The 14501-nt window shown below is 35.4% G+C and overlaps 1 protein-coding gene and 1 non-coding gene across 3 annotated transcripts in view; one reads left to right on the forward strand and one right to left on the reverse strand.

Moving 5' to 3' along the window:
* Window positions 1-14501, reverse strand: part of Hn (phenylalanine-4-hydroxylase) — a 331150-nt gene that overhangs the window by 108753 nt on the left and 207896 nt on the right. The window lies entirely within an intron of this gene.
* Window positions 13840-13911, forward strand: TRNAH-GUG (transfer RNA histidin (anticodon GUG)). The gene has a single exon. It is a non-coding gene; the product is annotated as a tRNA-His (tRNA).

The following is a 14501-nucleotide window of genomic DNA, read 5'->3' on the forward strand; positions in this document are numbered from 1 at the left end:
CAAGAGCGCGAACAGGCTTTAGAAGTGGGTATTCAACAACTGACTATATCCTTGTAATTAACCATCTAATGATAAAATCAACAGAGTATAACAAATCACTGTGTATGGCATTTACAGATTAAGAAAAAAAATTTATTTTGTCAAAACTTCAGCAGTAATGAGAGCCCCTCAAAGACAAAGAATAAATGAATCTTATTTTAAAACACTTGAAAATATGTATACAGAAAGTAAAGCAATGCTAAAACTACATAAAGGCAGTGAGAAAATACTGAGAAAGGAATCTGACAGGGAGACCACATCTCTCCTAAACTAGTCACAGCATGCATAGAAAAACCTTTTTTTTTTTTAATTTAGATTGGGAAAATGTATTTAATAACAATAATGAGGAATACCTTAACAACTTGAAATTTGCAGATGATATAGTTCTGTTTAGTGAATCAGGGGAGGAATGCAAAAAATGATAGAAGATTTGAATAGACAGCAAAAATGTAGGACTAAAAATTGATACGAGTAAAACTAAGATAACTTTCAATGAAAATGCAGAACTACAATAAATAAGGTTTAGCATGAGCCTATAGAGATTGATAATTATTATTATTATTATTATTATTATAATCATCATTATTATTATTATTATTATTATTATTATTATTATTTGCCGAGCTACAACAGGGAAAATAGCCAAGTGAGGAGAGGAAATAAGGAAGAAGTGAATATTCTAAGAACTGTAACAACATTAAAGTAAATATTTCCTATATAAACTATAAAACTTTAACAAAACAAGAGGAAGAGGAATTAGATAGAATAGTGTGACCGAGTGTACCCTCAAGCAAAAGAACTATAACGCAAGACAGTGGAAGACCATGGTACAGAGGCTATGGCACTACCCAAGACTAGAGAACAATAGTTTGATTTTGAGTGTCCTTCTCCTAAGAGTTACTTACCATAGCTAAAGAGTCTCTTCTACCTTTAACAAAAGGAAAGTAACCACTGAACAGTTACAGTGCAGTAATTAACACCTTGGGTGTAGAAGAATGGTTCGTTAATCTCAGTGTTGTCAGGTGTATGAGGACAGAGAAGAATCTGGAAAGAATAGGCCAGACTATTAGGTGTATGTGTAGGCAAAGGGAAAGTGAACCGTAGCCAGAGAGAAGGATCCAATGTAGTACTGTCTGGCCAGTCAAAGGACCCCATAACTCTCTAGCGGTAGCATTTCAATGAGTGGCTGGTGCCTTGGCCAACCTACTACCTTAAATGAATATACATACTTAGGACAGACAGTAACAGGATATGAGACCGAAATCAAAGGAATAAGCACGAGATGGAAAGCTTTTGATAAACAAAATATGATTACAAAATCTAAAAAGAAAAGTATGTAACCAGATGGTCCAACCACTTTTAACTTATGCATCAGAAACTTGGAGCCATACTAAAGCCTTAGAACATAAGGTAGCTACAACTCAAAGCACCATGGTAAGAATATGTTGAGAATAACACTAAGAGACAGAAAAAGAGAAACATGGATATGAGAGCAAACTAAAGTAGAGGATAATCTAACAACATGTAAGAAAAAGAAATGGACATGGGCAGGACATATAATGAGTGACAGACAATAGAAGGATATTAAGAAAAACAGAATGGGTATATAAAGATTTCAAAAGAAGCAGGGAAAGGAAGAGAAGACGATAGATTAATGAACTAAGAAAATTGAGGGTATCGACTGGCATAAAAATACCATAAACAGACGCGAGTGGAAGGACATGTCAGAGACCCTTGTCCTGCACTACACTAGTTACGGCTGATGACACATATCATCAGCCGTAAGTGGTCTACTGTATATAAATATAAATATATATATATATATATATATATATATATATATATATGTGTGTGTGTGTGTGTATGTGTGTGTGTGTGTGTGTGTGTGTTTGTGTTCTTCCTACCATAGTCTAAGAGACCTGAAAAGTATATTCCTTGGTCATACCTCCGTTTTCCTTAATCTAACCAGCAATTAGAAATCTTCAACAAAATCTTATATGATATTCTATGATATTTACCAATTCGAACCAGCAGAAACCAACCTTCCTGCAATCTTTCACCAGAACCAGTTGTCTACTCGTTTCCTCCTGCAACGCCTTGCCGCTCACACCAGACTCTAACGTCTGTTGAAATTTCTAATATATAAAGTATTCATTATCTTCAGCCACTAACTTCGCGTTATGAATTAGAGATGCTTAATTTGTTAGACATATACATAGTAACGATGATGACCTATGATCAAAAAGTGATAAGGTTATTATTACCATTATTATTTTTATTATTATTATTATTATTACTACAGCTAAACTACAACCCAAGTTGGAAAAGCAGGATACTATAAGCACAAGGGCTCTAAGGAGGAAAATAGCCCAGTGAAGAAAGGATATAAGGAAACAGCTAGAATAGTGATCATGAGTTTACGTAACCTCAAGATACATAACTCTAACCCAGGACTGTGAAAGACCATGGCACTACCCAAGAATAAAGAACAATAGTTTGATTTTGGAGTGTCTTTCTCCTGGAAGAAATGCTTGCCATAGCTAGAGTCTCTTCTACCTTTACCAAGAGGAAAGTAGCCACTGAACAATTACATTGCTTACGGTAACCCCTTGAGTGAAAAAAGGAAAGAGGAGACTGTGTAAAAAATAAGCCTCACTATTCGGTTTACGTGTAAGCAAAGGAAAAATCAGCCGTAACCAGACGATGATCCAAAGACCTGTGTGTGTACATATCTAATTACATATTTAGACGTCATTTTTGACGGGTCGCGTACAGTAATTCTAAATAATAAAAAGTAAAACATTCCATGAATTGTGTACGTTGAAATTTCAAGTAGTCATTATCAACTAACCGGAAAAATATCATTAAGCAGTCATCAACGAGATTAGAAAACTTCAAGATTCGGAAATTATTCTCATAAGAGGATTCAATCAGCATCATATACTATTATGATAAAAATAAATCCTAAAATAATCGTAAATATTACGCAAACTTATCTGTCGGATTTCACAAAATTACCATCAGCCAAAAAGCTCAAAAAAAGTCCTTCAAAATATTTGTCTTGTTTAAGATTTCGAATATCCAAGATTTCTTCAACTTGACTTCAAGGTATTTTTTATCATTTTGACATTTCGTGTTTATCTTCAGAAACTTGTACACATCAGACATTTTCCTTTGACTTTGTAATATATTCTTGATACATATTTTTTTTTCATCTCATCCGATTATAATAATCTATTTGCGACCATTCCTTCCTTGTTTATATTTACATTGAAAATTCCATGTTTGGTTTGAGATATATCAAAAGTTCGTAGAAATCTTAAAAACTAATAGACAGCGCCATATGCCCTTCTAGTTTGTTTAAAAACATCCCAGTTAAGAGATCATTCTTCCTGAAGTTCCATTTAGGCTCTGGAAACTATTTTATCAGTGTTAAATCTCGCTTGAACTTTTATTACTGTTAACAGGAACTACTCAGTACAACAGATTGCATTTATATTTCCTTTTATTTATAAAAGCAATCATTCCTTCGTTTGAATTTACAGTCATCCAACACGGGGCCAACGTTTAATAACTTGGTCCTGATTTCGGACTTGTTATGTCAAAGTGAAGAAAAAATACAGCAAATGGTGAAAGATATTCAGTGTCGAAGGGGTGAGAGTAAACCGGTACGCAGTGGTATTGATTCCTTCAGTTCTGTCTTTTGTGCAATATGGCTTTGTAATTCTGACTTCTTTATATATATATATATATATATATATATATATATATATATATATATATATATATATATATATATATATATATTTATATATATATATATAATATATATATATAATTGTGTGCGTATCTTTTCTGGTCTTTATATGTTTTATAGATGCCCCCACCTCCTAAGATGAGAGAGAGAGAGAGAGAGAGAGAGAGAGAGAGAGAGAGAGAGAGAGAGAGAGAGAGATAATATGTGTGTAAGCTCTAAAATTTGTTGGTTTTCTTTCAAAAAACAACAGTCGCTGCAAAATAAGCAGAAGAATAAATGGAGTTCAATGGCAAATCTTCCATCATCAACACTGACCAGTCCATCGATCAGTGTCTGACAACATGAAAATAAGGCTTTCAACAAACACAGCAATAAGAGCACAGGTCAGTGTTACAGCCAACAGGAAATTGACCTATGACACAATTTAATGGCACTACTATGGCAGTCCTCGACGCTGATAAGTGGGGCCTTCTCCCTTTGAAGAAGCAGAATTGAAGGATTTTTAATACAAGATAAGTGGAGGCAGAAGTATCCCTAACAAGATGAAGCATCTGCTTATAGTTGCTGTGGACTAATTGGTAACGTCTCTGCCTGGTGATCGCCAGACGAATGATCGAGTCAAGCTCAAACTCGTTAGTTCATTTAGTGTCAGCAATCTTACCATCCTTGTGAGCTAAGGATGGGGGTTTTGGGTAGTCATCAGCAGCCATTACCTGCCCCTCCCTGGCCCTATCTTGGGTGGAATGGGGGCTTGGGAGCTGATCATATGATAGATGGTCAGTCTCTAGGGCATTGTCCTACTCGCTGGGGCAACGTCGCTGTCCCTTGCCTCTGCCATTCATGAGCGAAAAGGTGAAGTGTTTAAAGTGAAATAGACAATGTCTCCAAGCACTGCAGAGTAAAAGAGGGTTTAGCTCAACGAACATGGTCATTACGCAGTACAGAAGCAAACTAACGACCAAGAGTGCAGCCATTCTCTTCTTCATCCATTGTGTGAGGCCACCGTGCAGACAGAGGGATCTACAGCCCTAAGTGAAGACATGGCTGGCCAAAGAAAGAAAAGCAGCCACCCCGACAAAAGGCGTGGCTTGCCACTACACAGAAAAGAATAAAGGCAACTACTACAGCCCTCTATGGAAAATATGGAAATCTGTGTGAAAAAATTTGTCCCCTGAAAATAAGGGTTTTGTCATCAATTACGTTGTGTCTAAATTATACATCATACTTCGGGAATGTGCACAGGATTTTAGAAGGGCAGGATTTAAAAGTGAGATAAAAGACTGTACTTAATATCGTGCGAGCTAACAAATCGCCACAAGCTATGAGCTATTTTAAATTGGAGACTTAGAAAAAATAACAACAATGATACAAACACTTGTTTTACTGGAAATTAATTCATAAAAATATTTAATTGTAACAATTAAAGAAAAGAGTTAACACTTTAACACTCTAATGAATAAACAATAATGAAATTTACATGTACGTAACTGTCATACTTCCGTCTTTTGGCTTACACAAGGTTACAGAACGGTTAAGCAAAACTTTTTAAATGCACTTCACATTAATGAATTACACAGGGCCAGTTACAAAATAATCCTCAATGTAAATTTATGTAATACTCACTTCCCTTTACAAAAAATATCAATGTTTCATGAACACTGTACACTTGAGAGAAAAACACTTTTCACGTACGAGAGGTGCTTGAGAAAGGGTTGGCGGAATGATGGCTTTCGACTATCAGGCTGGAATATATCAATTCAATTCATCTAGAACCTTCCAGTACATCGTCTGGAAGCTTCGGGGATAGGGCTTAACGGCGCCAATGTTGCCAACTTGTCAAGTTAAAGACGGGTACCAACAGCACTTGGCGAGGCAACCCTCTCGGCTTACCCCGCCCACCTTCCTCTCGTATCGTTACATAAAAGAAAAATTCTACCTCTAGAATTTCCCTGCATTTTGTAACCATGTGGAAAAATTGACAAAGTTAATCGTGCTCATACCTCGTGTGTGTCATACAGCGTACCTTATAAGTTTACATAAGACTTTGTAACAAAACTACGTGAAATAAAAAGGTAATTCTTAAATGACTAAAGTCTTATGTAATTTACATACATTTACTTGATCCTACATGAGTCAGACCCACCTTATGAGCTGGTTATATATTTCCTAATTACCCAAATAAAATACATGAATAAAATATTTACTCTCATGTAGACCAGCTTCGTAAGAATATATATATATATATATATATATATATATATATATATATATATATATATATATATATATATATATATATATGTATATATATATATATATATATATATATATATATATATATATATATATATATATATATATATTCCTGTGATGCTCGAGGGGGAAGGAGATACCCCGAGAAGTACACTAAAAAAACATACTCTCCCACAAATTGCCAAACCAGCGACTTGTAGTTAGGAAATGGAGATGTGATAATAACGGTTAAATCTGTCCGTATGTGTGCATATCTATCTAAATATCTACTTATCATTTTTCACGGCTCGGGTACACTATAGTCGCTGCCAGGGACGTGCAGAGGGGGGTTGCTAGGGGTGCCCAAGCACCTGCCCCTTTTGCTATTGTATTAAAAGTGCCCTTTTGAGAGTGATGTATTATAGGATCACCGCCTATACCGCCTATCTGAGTCAATAATAATAATAATAATGATAATAATAACAATATTAATAATAATAATAATAATGATAATAATAATAATATTAATAATAATAATAATGATAATAATAATAATAATTATTATTATTATTATTATTATTATTATAATAATAATAATAATAATAATAATAATAATAATAATAATAAACAGGAGTTTGTAGAAATGGGTATTATATCTTGGCAACACTGGGTCACCCAAGATCAGCTGACTATATGTCTCACTGTCTGGTAACACTGGGGCCTAGACAAGCTCAGCTGAGCTAGACTGACAAAAAGTCAAAAGTGCAAAATCAAGTACTCATTTTATAACTTTTTTCAGTTTGGTGAAGAAACTGTATGCTTTTATTGCTAACTCTTCAAAAGGGCATGCTGCTTTCATGGAGATCCAGAAAGCAATGTATCCAGAAGACCGCCCACTTGAATTTAAGAAGCTATCAGATACAAGATTGGCTTGCAGAGGGTCAGGTCTTATAACCAAGAGGAAGGTCATCCCAGCTCTGAAGCAATTTTTAGAAGAGATAGTGCAAAAACATCCTCCTGATGCATCAGCACTGGATGCCTCAATATTGCTGCAAAGTATTAAGTTTGAATTTCTTGTTTGTCTTGAGATTGCCACCCCAGTTTTTCAAGAAACTGCCTATGCCTCTAATGCCTTACAACAGAAAGACTTTGATTTGGCTGCCTCCTACAGAATTGCGGATGGAGTGCTACAAAGTTTGAGAGAATTAAGAAATGATGAGAAGTTTCAGGAGATTTTTACAAATGTTAAAGAGAGAGAGAGCTGAATCCATGGCCATCAACCTCCCTTCTGGGATCCCTGGACAAGGCAGAAGAAGAAAAATGCCTGAAAGATACAAGTATAGTGCTACATCTGCTACTGAGGACCAGCAATATCAATCCTTGGACGAGTACTACTGTGTGAGAGTATTTTATGTTTTTAGATACAATATCACAAGAGCTACAAAGAAGATTTAAAGGTGGAGACAAAACAACATGGGGTATCTGAAATGACAGTCCAAGATAACTGGAGAGAACCTGTGAGTGAAGAGGCATTTAAGTCATTGCAGAAATTATGCTAGTTTTATGAGTTAGAAGAAGTAGACAAGCTACAGTTGAAATTAAAGATCTTCTATTCCTCATTTCCTTGCCTGCCACAGAACACTGCAGCTACAATGCTCAACCTGATGAAAGAAAACAATGTCCCGGAGATATTGTAACTTATGCTTGAACTTTTAACAATTTATGGCACTCTACCCGTCACAATTGCAGCAGTGGAAAAGACCTTCTCCAAACTCAAGCTGGTGAAGACAAAGCTACGCAGCCTGTCCAGTGAGGAGAGGTAGAGGTTATCTGGTCTTTTGTTGCTAGCAGTTGAAACGGATATAACAATCAACAACAGTGAAGTTATCAGCATATTCAAAGAAATGGCACAAAGAAGGGTTCTCTTATAAATATAAAATGATAAGGTCTGGTTATTAGTCTAGTGTATTGAACATACTGATTGATTTTCTTGCAGTCATTTATGTAAAAGTAATATAAATAATTTTTCTTTTGTTAAATTTCCTATTTCTACTGGTAGTCAGTACTGAAGATTTTATGTTCATAAAAAAACATTAGCCCACTTGTACCTATGATATCAGTCATGTTTATCTCTTTCTTGAATTATTAATGGCTAGTTTAAATAAATTTGAAAGAATGTTGAGCCAGTATATATTTAGCCTCATTCATTTCTATATTTTTGCCCTTTTTTCCACTTGAGCACCTGCCCTGAGAAAGTTCTCTGCATGTCCCTGGTCGCTGCACAGCTCCGGGTGATATAAGCCCCACCCCCTGATGACGTCATTGCCAATCATGTTGTCTCCCACGCAAGCAGTGGTCACAATATATCCCCTCACAAATTTCAAACTACACTAACTTATAATCACTATAGGGGTAGCTATTAGGACCACTGTCGACGCAGAAGACAACATGATTGTCTATGACGTCATCATGGGTGGGGCTTATTTTGTCCAGAATCTCTGCGGCAACTATAGTATCCAACAAAATCTAATACTACACAACAACAACAACAACAACAACAACAATAATAATAATAATAATAATAATACAACTTAAGAAATTTAACACCATTAATGTTCAATAGTATTTCAATAGTCATGAGGTGATGAATCTATCTCAGATTAAGCTGGCCTTATGCCAGCACGGACTCTTGCTCTTAAAACAACCATTACCAAAAAAGATCAAAGTTCGAATATTTTGTAGAAAAAAAAATTAAAAGCATACGATTTTGTTTTGAGTAAACGATTTTGTTTTGAGTAAACCATGAAATCTAATTAGGTTTGAGAAGAAAATAATTGAAGAAAATGTAAATATAAAAGAGAGAGAGAGAGAGAGAGAGAGAGAGAGAGAGAGAGAGAGAGAGAGAGAGAGAGAGAGAGATGGGACCCTGGTCATAGGGCGGCATCGTTAGAGACTGCATTAAGTTCAAGGGCGGTGCCTTTTGGAACGCTAACGTGGACTAATTTATCATCATCCTTTTGCAACACAAGAAACCATTGAGAGCGAAAATTAAGTAACACGCATGTACAGTGTATGCCTTCAAATAGACCCTTCTTGTTCTGTAAATATTCTTCCAACTAAGCCATAACCTTCGACATCAATTCGACAATTTATATACACTGCACTGGCCTTGGCCTTCACTGACGCCCAAGGTCTAGGACCGTGCTCACCATGACATCCAGCAAACAACAGCTCGCCGAATTATTATTGAACGCTCCAAGGTCTTAGGAAATTCTTAACAATAAACCCTACGGATGGTTATCTCCCTGTTTCGCGCATGTGTACGTTGTATGAATTTTTATTATTATTATTTCATACGCTAAGTTACACTCCTAGTTAGAAAAGCAGAATGCTATAAGACCAAGGGCTCCAACAGGAATAAACAGACCCGTGAGGAAAGGAAATAAATAATTCAAATAATCAACCTACCCACCAAGCATTTCACGAAAATTGTAATGTAGTAAATGTTCAACTGTTTATAGGTTCTATTGAGTCGGCAGTAATCTCGTTTCAATAGCAGGAGGACCTGTGTTATATATCTGAGTGATCCATTCATTCTCTTAGTCAATTAGTACTTACTCTATAGCTGTGGGTCGAAGCTAGAGTGCTGAGGGACATATGGCTAGCGATCTCATCCCCAAAGACTTGCTGAAAATTGAGAGGCTTAACAACTTCTGCAGTCACTTTCTTAATATATATATATATATATATATATATATATATATATATATATATATATATGTGTGTGTGTGTGTGTGTGTGTGTGTGTGTGTGTGTGTGTGTGTGTATTTAAAGCTCCATATATTGGTAGTAATCACTAGCTCATTACCACGCTGAAATTAAAACAGAAAGCACCCAACAGAAATGTTGATAGAATATCTAGGTTTGATACAAGCAAGCTTCTACAAGATTACCACAGAGACCTCTTTGCAATTGAATGTGGGAATAGATTTGCAGTCTTAGAGACTTGAAGAGACGAAGAGCAAGCAATTAATGGAGAATGGTGTGATATTAAGAACACATATCAGTCAGTTGGTAGTGAAGTGTTGGAACATGCAGTTACAAGGAGAAAACCATGGATATCAAGTGATACTTGAGACACTATAAAAAGGAGACAAAGACGGAAATTGACTGTTGAAAGTTTTCGAGGAAGTAATGAAAATTACATGGTAGAGCATGCTATGTACTCCAGAATTGATAGTGAAGTCAAAAGAAAAGTCATGTAAGACTAGAGAGAATATCTAGACAGGAAAGCAGATGAGGCTGGCAAAGCTATGAATTCAAGAGTGGTTGTGGTGTAAGAATTGCTCATGGAATTATCAATGAAATCTCTACTGGGGCAAAGAAGAAGCATATGCCCATCAAAAAAAGAGATGGGTCTGTTATAACAACATAAGATGAAGAAAGGCAACGTTGATTGAAACACTTTGGTGAGATCGTCAATAGGAGATTTGAAGGGAATAATTTGATTGATATACCTGAAGCTGAGGAAGACCTTGATGTGTCCATGAATGAATCAGTGTTTGAAGTCGATGCTATCATTAAAAACCTAAAAATAGTAAACCCCTTGATATAATTTTTCTTCACCCAAGGGGTTAACTACTGCACTGTAACTGTTCAATGGCTACTTTCCCCTTGGTAAGGGTAGAAAAGACTCTTTAGCTATGTTAAGTAGCTCTTCTAGGAGAAGGACACTCCAAAATCAAACCATTGTTCTCTAGTTTTGTGTAGTGCCATAGCTTTTGTACCATGGTCTTCCACTGTCTTGGGTTAGAGTTCTCTTGCTTGAGGGCACACTATTCCATCTCATTTCTCTTCCTCTTGGTTTGTTAAAGCTTTTATAGTTTAGGCCTATATAGGAAATATTTATGAGTAAACTGTTCTTAAAATATTTTAGTTTTCCTTGTTTCCTTTCCTCACTGTGCTATTTTCTCTGTTGGGGCCCCGGGGCTTATGGCATCATGCTTTTCCAATAGGGTTGTGGCTTAGCAAATAATAATAATAATAATAATAATAATAATAATAATAATAATAATACGATGGAATAACTGCTGAGATGCTACTGGCCGAAAATGAAGTGACTCCCAGAATACATACAACATTATTTTGTAGAATGGGGGTAAAAAGGCAAAACCTGATGAATGACAGTTAGTAGTGCTTGTGAAAATGGCAAAAAAAAAAAAAGGAGATCTGACTGACTGCGATAATTACAGAGGCATCACAATTACGTAAGTTGTCATGAAGATATATAGTACAGTATGCTTATTCTAAGAGAATAGAGAGAAAGATTGATGAAAAGCCAAGAGATGAACATGTAGGATTTAGAAAAGGTAGAAGTTGTAATGACCAGATTTTCATTGTACGACATTTGATACGGCAATATGTAGAATATAGAAATCCAGCAATGTGAAGAATATAGAAAACCACTTTTGATGGCATTTGTGGACTATGAAAAAGCCTTTGATAGTGTGCACCGGCCAATTTGGAGAAGCGTCCTAGGTTATTATGGAGTTCCTCTTAAATATACAAATTTGATTAAGTCTGTTCATGACCAAAGCAAGCGCATAGTTAATGTTAGTGAAGTCATATCAAATGAATTTCCCGTGAACGGTGGTGTACTCCAAGGGAATGCGTCGTTACCTATGTTGTTAATCTTCGTGGATTTTGTTATGCATAGAACAGTTGGCGATGGTGGAGAAGGATTGGACTGGATTGGTAACAGGAAATTAGCTGACCTAGAGTAACCTGATGATGCTGTACTTATTAGCAGAATATCACAGGACTTGCAATACTTGCTTTCCCAGAATGCATGAAATGTCACATGAGGTTGGGCTCAAGATAAATAGAAGAAAGACAGAGATGATGAGAACGGAATATGCAATGGAAGATGGAATATCATTGGAAGGAGAAAGGATTAATGAAGTGGAATCATTTAAATATTTAGGAACTATGATCTCTAATACAGGATCTTTCGAATTTCAGTTTAATGAAAGATTGAAAAAGCATATCAGACAATGGCTAGGTAAAGTAAAATTTGAAAATCAAATCGACTGAAATTACATATAAAATCAGGCTATATATCATTCTAGAGAGATCGGTGTTACTGTATGGACATGAATCATGGTATGACAATAAAACAATATCCAACAGATTTAGCAGATCTGAGAACAAAGCCCTCAGATAAATATTGGGAGTTTAATGGCAGGACAAGATTAGAAATGAAACTATAAGAGAGATTACTCGAGTGCCTTATGGGGACGAGATCATGGTGAGGGGTAGATGGAGATGGTTTGGGTATGCTCTTTGCTCTCCCCAAAAGAGATTAGTTCACCAAACTTTCAACTGGGCTTAACAAGGCACAAAAAGAGTTGGAAGATCCAAGCCTACATGGCTGAGGTCTATGAAACGTTAAGTAGGATATGATGAATGAAGAAGTATTGATTTAAAAGCTCAAGATAGAGACGACTGGCGAAATCTAACAGAGGCATTTTGCATCAATAGGCGTAGGAAATGATGATGATGATGAAAATATATATATATATATATATATATATATATATATATATATATATATATATATAGGCTATATATATATATATATATATATATATATATATATATATATATATATATATATATATAAGCTCAAGATAGAGACGACTGGCAAAATCTAACCGATGCATTTTGCGTCAATAGGCGTAGAAAATGATGATGATGATGATGATGAAGAATATATATATATATATATATATATATATATATATATATATATATATATATATATATATATATATATATATATTTAAAAGCTCAAGATAGAGACGACTGGCGAAATCTAACCGAGGCATTTTGCGTCAATAGGCGTAGGAGGAAATGATGATGATTATGATGGGGTATGTATATGTGTGTGTGTGTGTACACACACACACACATACATACATACATACATACATATATATATATATATATATATATATATATATATATATATATATATATATATTATCATCATTATCATCTCCTACGCCTATTGACGCAAAATGCCTCGTTTAGGTTTCGCCAGTCGTCTCTATCTTGAGCTTTTAAATCAATACTTAATTCATCATATCCTATGTGTGTGGCTGGGGGGGGGGGGATACTTTAACGTGGTGGAAGGGTTTGTGTATCGCCATAATCAGTAAAGCTGCACTAGTCAGGGCCACCCATACTAGGTTGGTTTGCTTTGAGAATAAGTCTCCACTATCACCAATCCGCAGTGGCCCGAGTGGTGATGAAAATGGATGAGGCCCTAGTCCTGCAGTGGACTAGAAACAGCTGCATTTGTTGTGTATACACACATACACGTGTGTGTATGAGTGCATATGTCTGTGTAAGCGCAAAATGTCAACTGGAGGATGAATGATTCTAAAATTCTCCAAGCACGGAAGTAGGAAGTGAATTCTTAAGTACAATGTCCATCTCTCAAATTATGGCTAATACACATTACAAAATACCGTATATAAATAGTAAAAGAAAATTAAGTTATTAATTAGGCCTACCTCGAATCCACATCTAAGGTTAAAGAAATACATATTTCCCACATGAGCATAATATTGATAACGTAAGCCTACATATAAACGATAACATTCACCGCATAATAAATAAAGTATAGATAATTAAAGACCTATCTTACAAGTGTTTATTCTATATCCATGTAATTTTCGTTCACTAAAATATTTAAATCTATTTTCGTTTTATATCATAAAATTCCTATTCTCTCCACACCCGCAGTGGCCGTGATCGTATAGTGGTTAGTACATTGCGTTGTGGCCGCAATAACCCAGGTTCGAATCCTGGTCACGGCACGGGGACAACTTTTGTCGACTTTTTTGTTGCATTTTTTGTTTGAAACCTCCAAATTGAATGTGCCAAGAAATATACTATACTACGTTGCTTCTGGTATGTTACTTTTTTATTTCTTTCTATATACAGTATCCTCATCAGGAGTTTCTTCCCTTTTTTTTTCTTAGTCATCAAGATGGACAAAATTCTTCTCTAGATAGACAAAATCCTCATCTCGTTCGGTGAGTTGGGGGTTCCTACTACTATCTCTCCCTCTGTAGTATATACGTTTTGGCGTGCACTTAGATTTTCTGCTCCTAAGTGTTTCCTCTGTCTCTTTTTCGATAAAATAAACAATACTTCGCTTCATGAATTACAGTAGGTCAATGTTTTTTTTTTTTTTGCATTACTATCACCTTATTTTTATTTATCCTAACATAGGTTTGGTGTAATTTATCTCATTATTGTGCCTGACAGATGGTTTGGTTAAAAATTTTGGTATTTAATCTATCTTCTCTGTAGAACTTATGTTTTTGGATATTTTCTTTTCTTTAACCACATACGCTTTTCCCGATGTCCTGTTTTAATTCCCATCTACTAGTGATTGGTTTAT

The sequence above is a fragment of the Palaemon carinicauda genome, chromosome 28, assembly GCF_036898095.1.
Source record: "Palaemon carinicauda isolate YSFRI2023 chromosome 28, ASM3689809v2, whole genome shotgun sequence".
In the NCBI taxonomy this organism is placed as follows: Eukaryota; Metazoa; Arthropoda; class Malacostraca; order Decapoda; family Palaemonidae; genus Palaemon; species Palaemon carinicauda.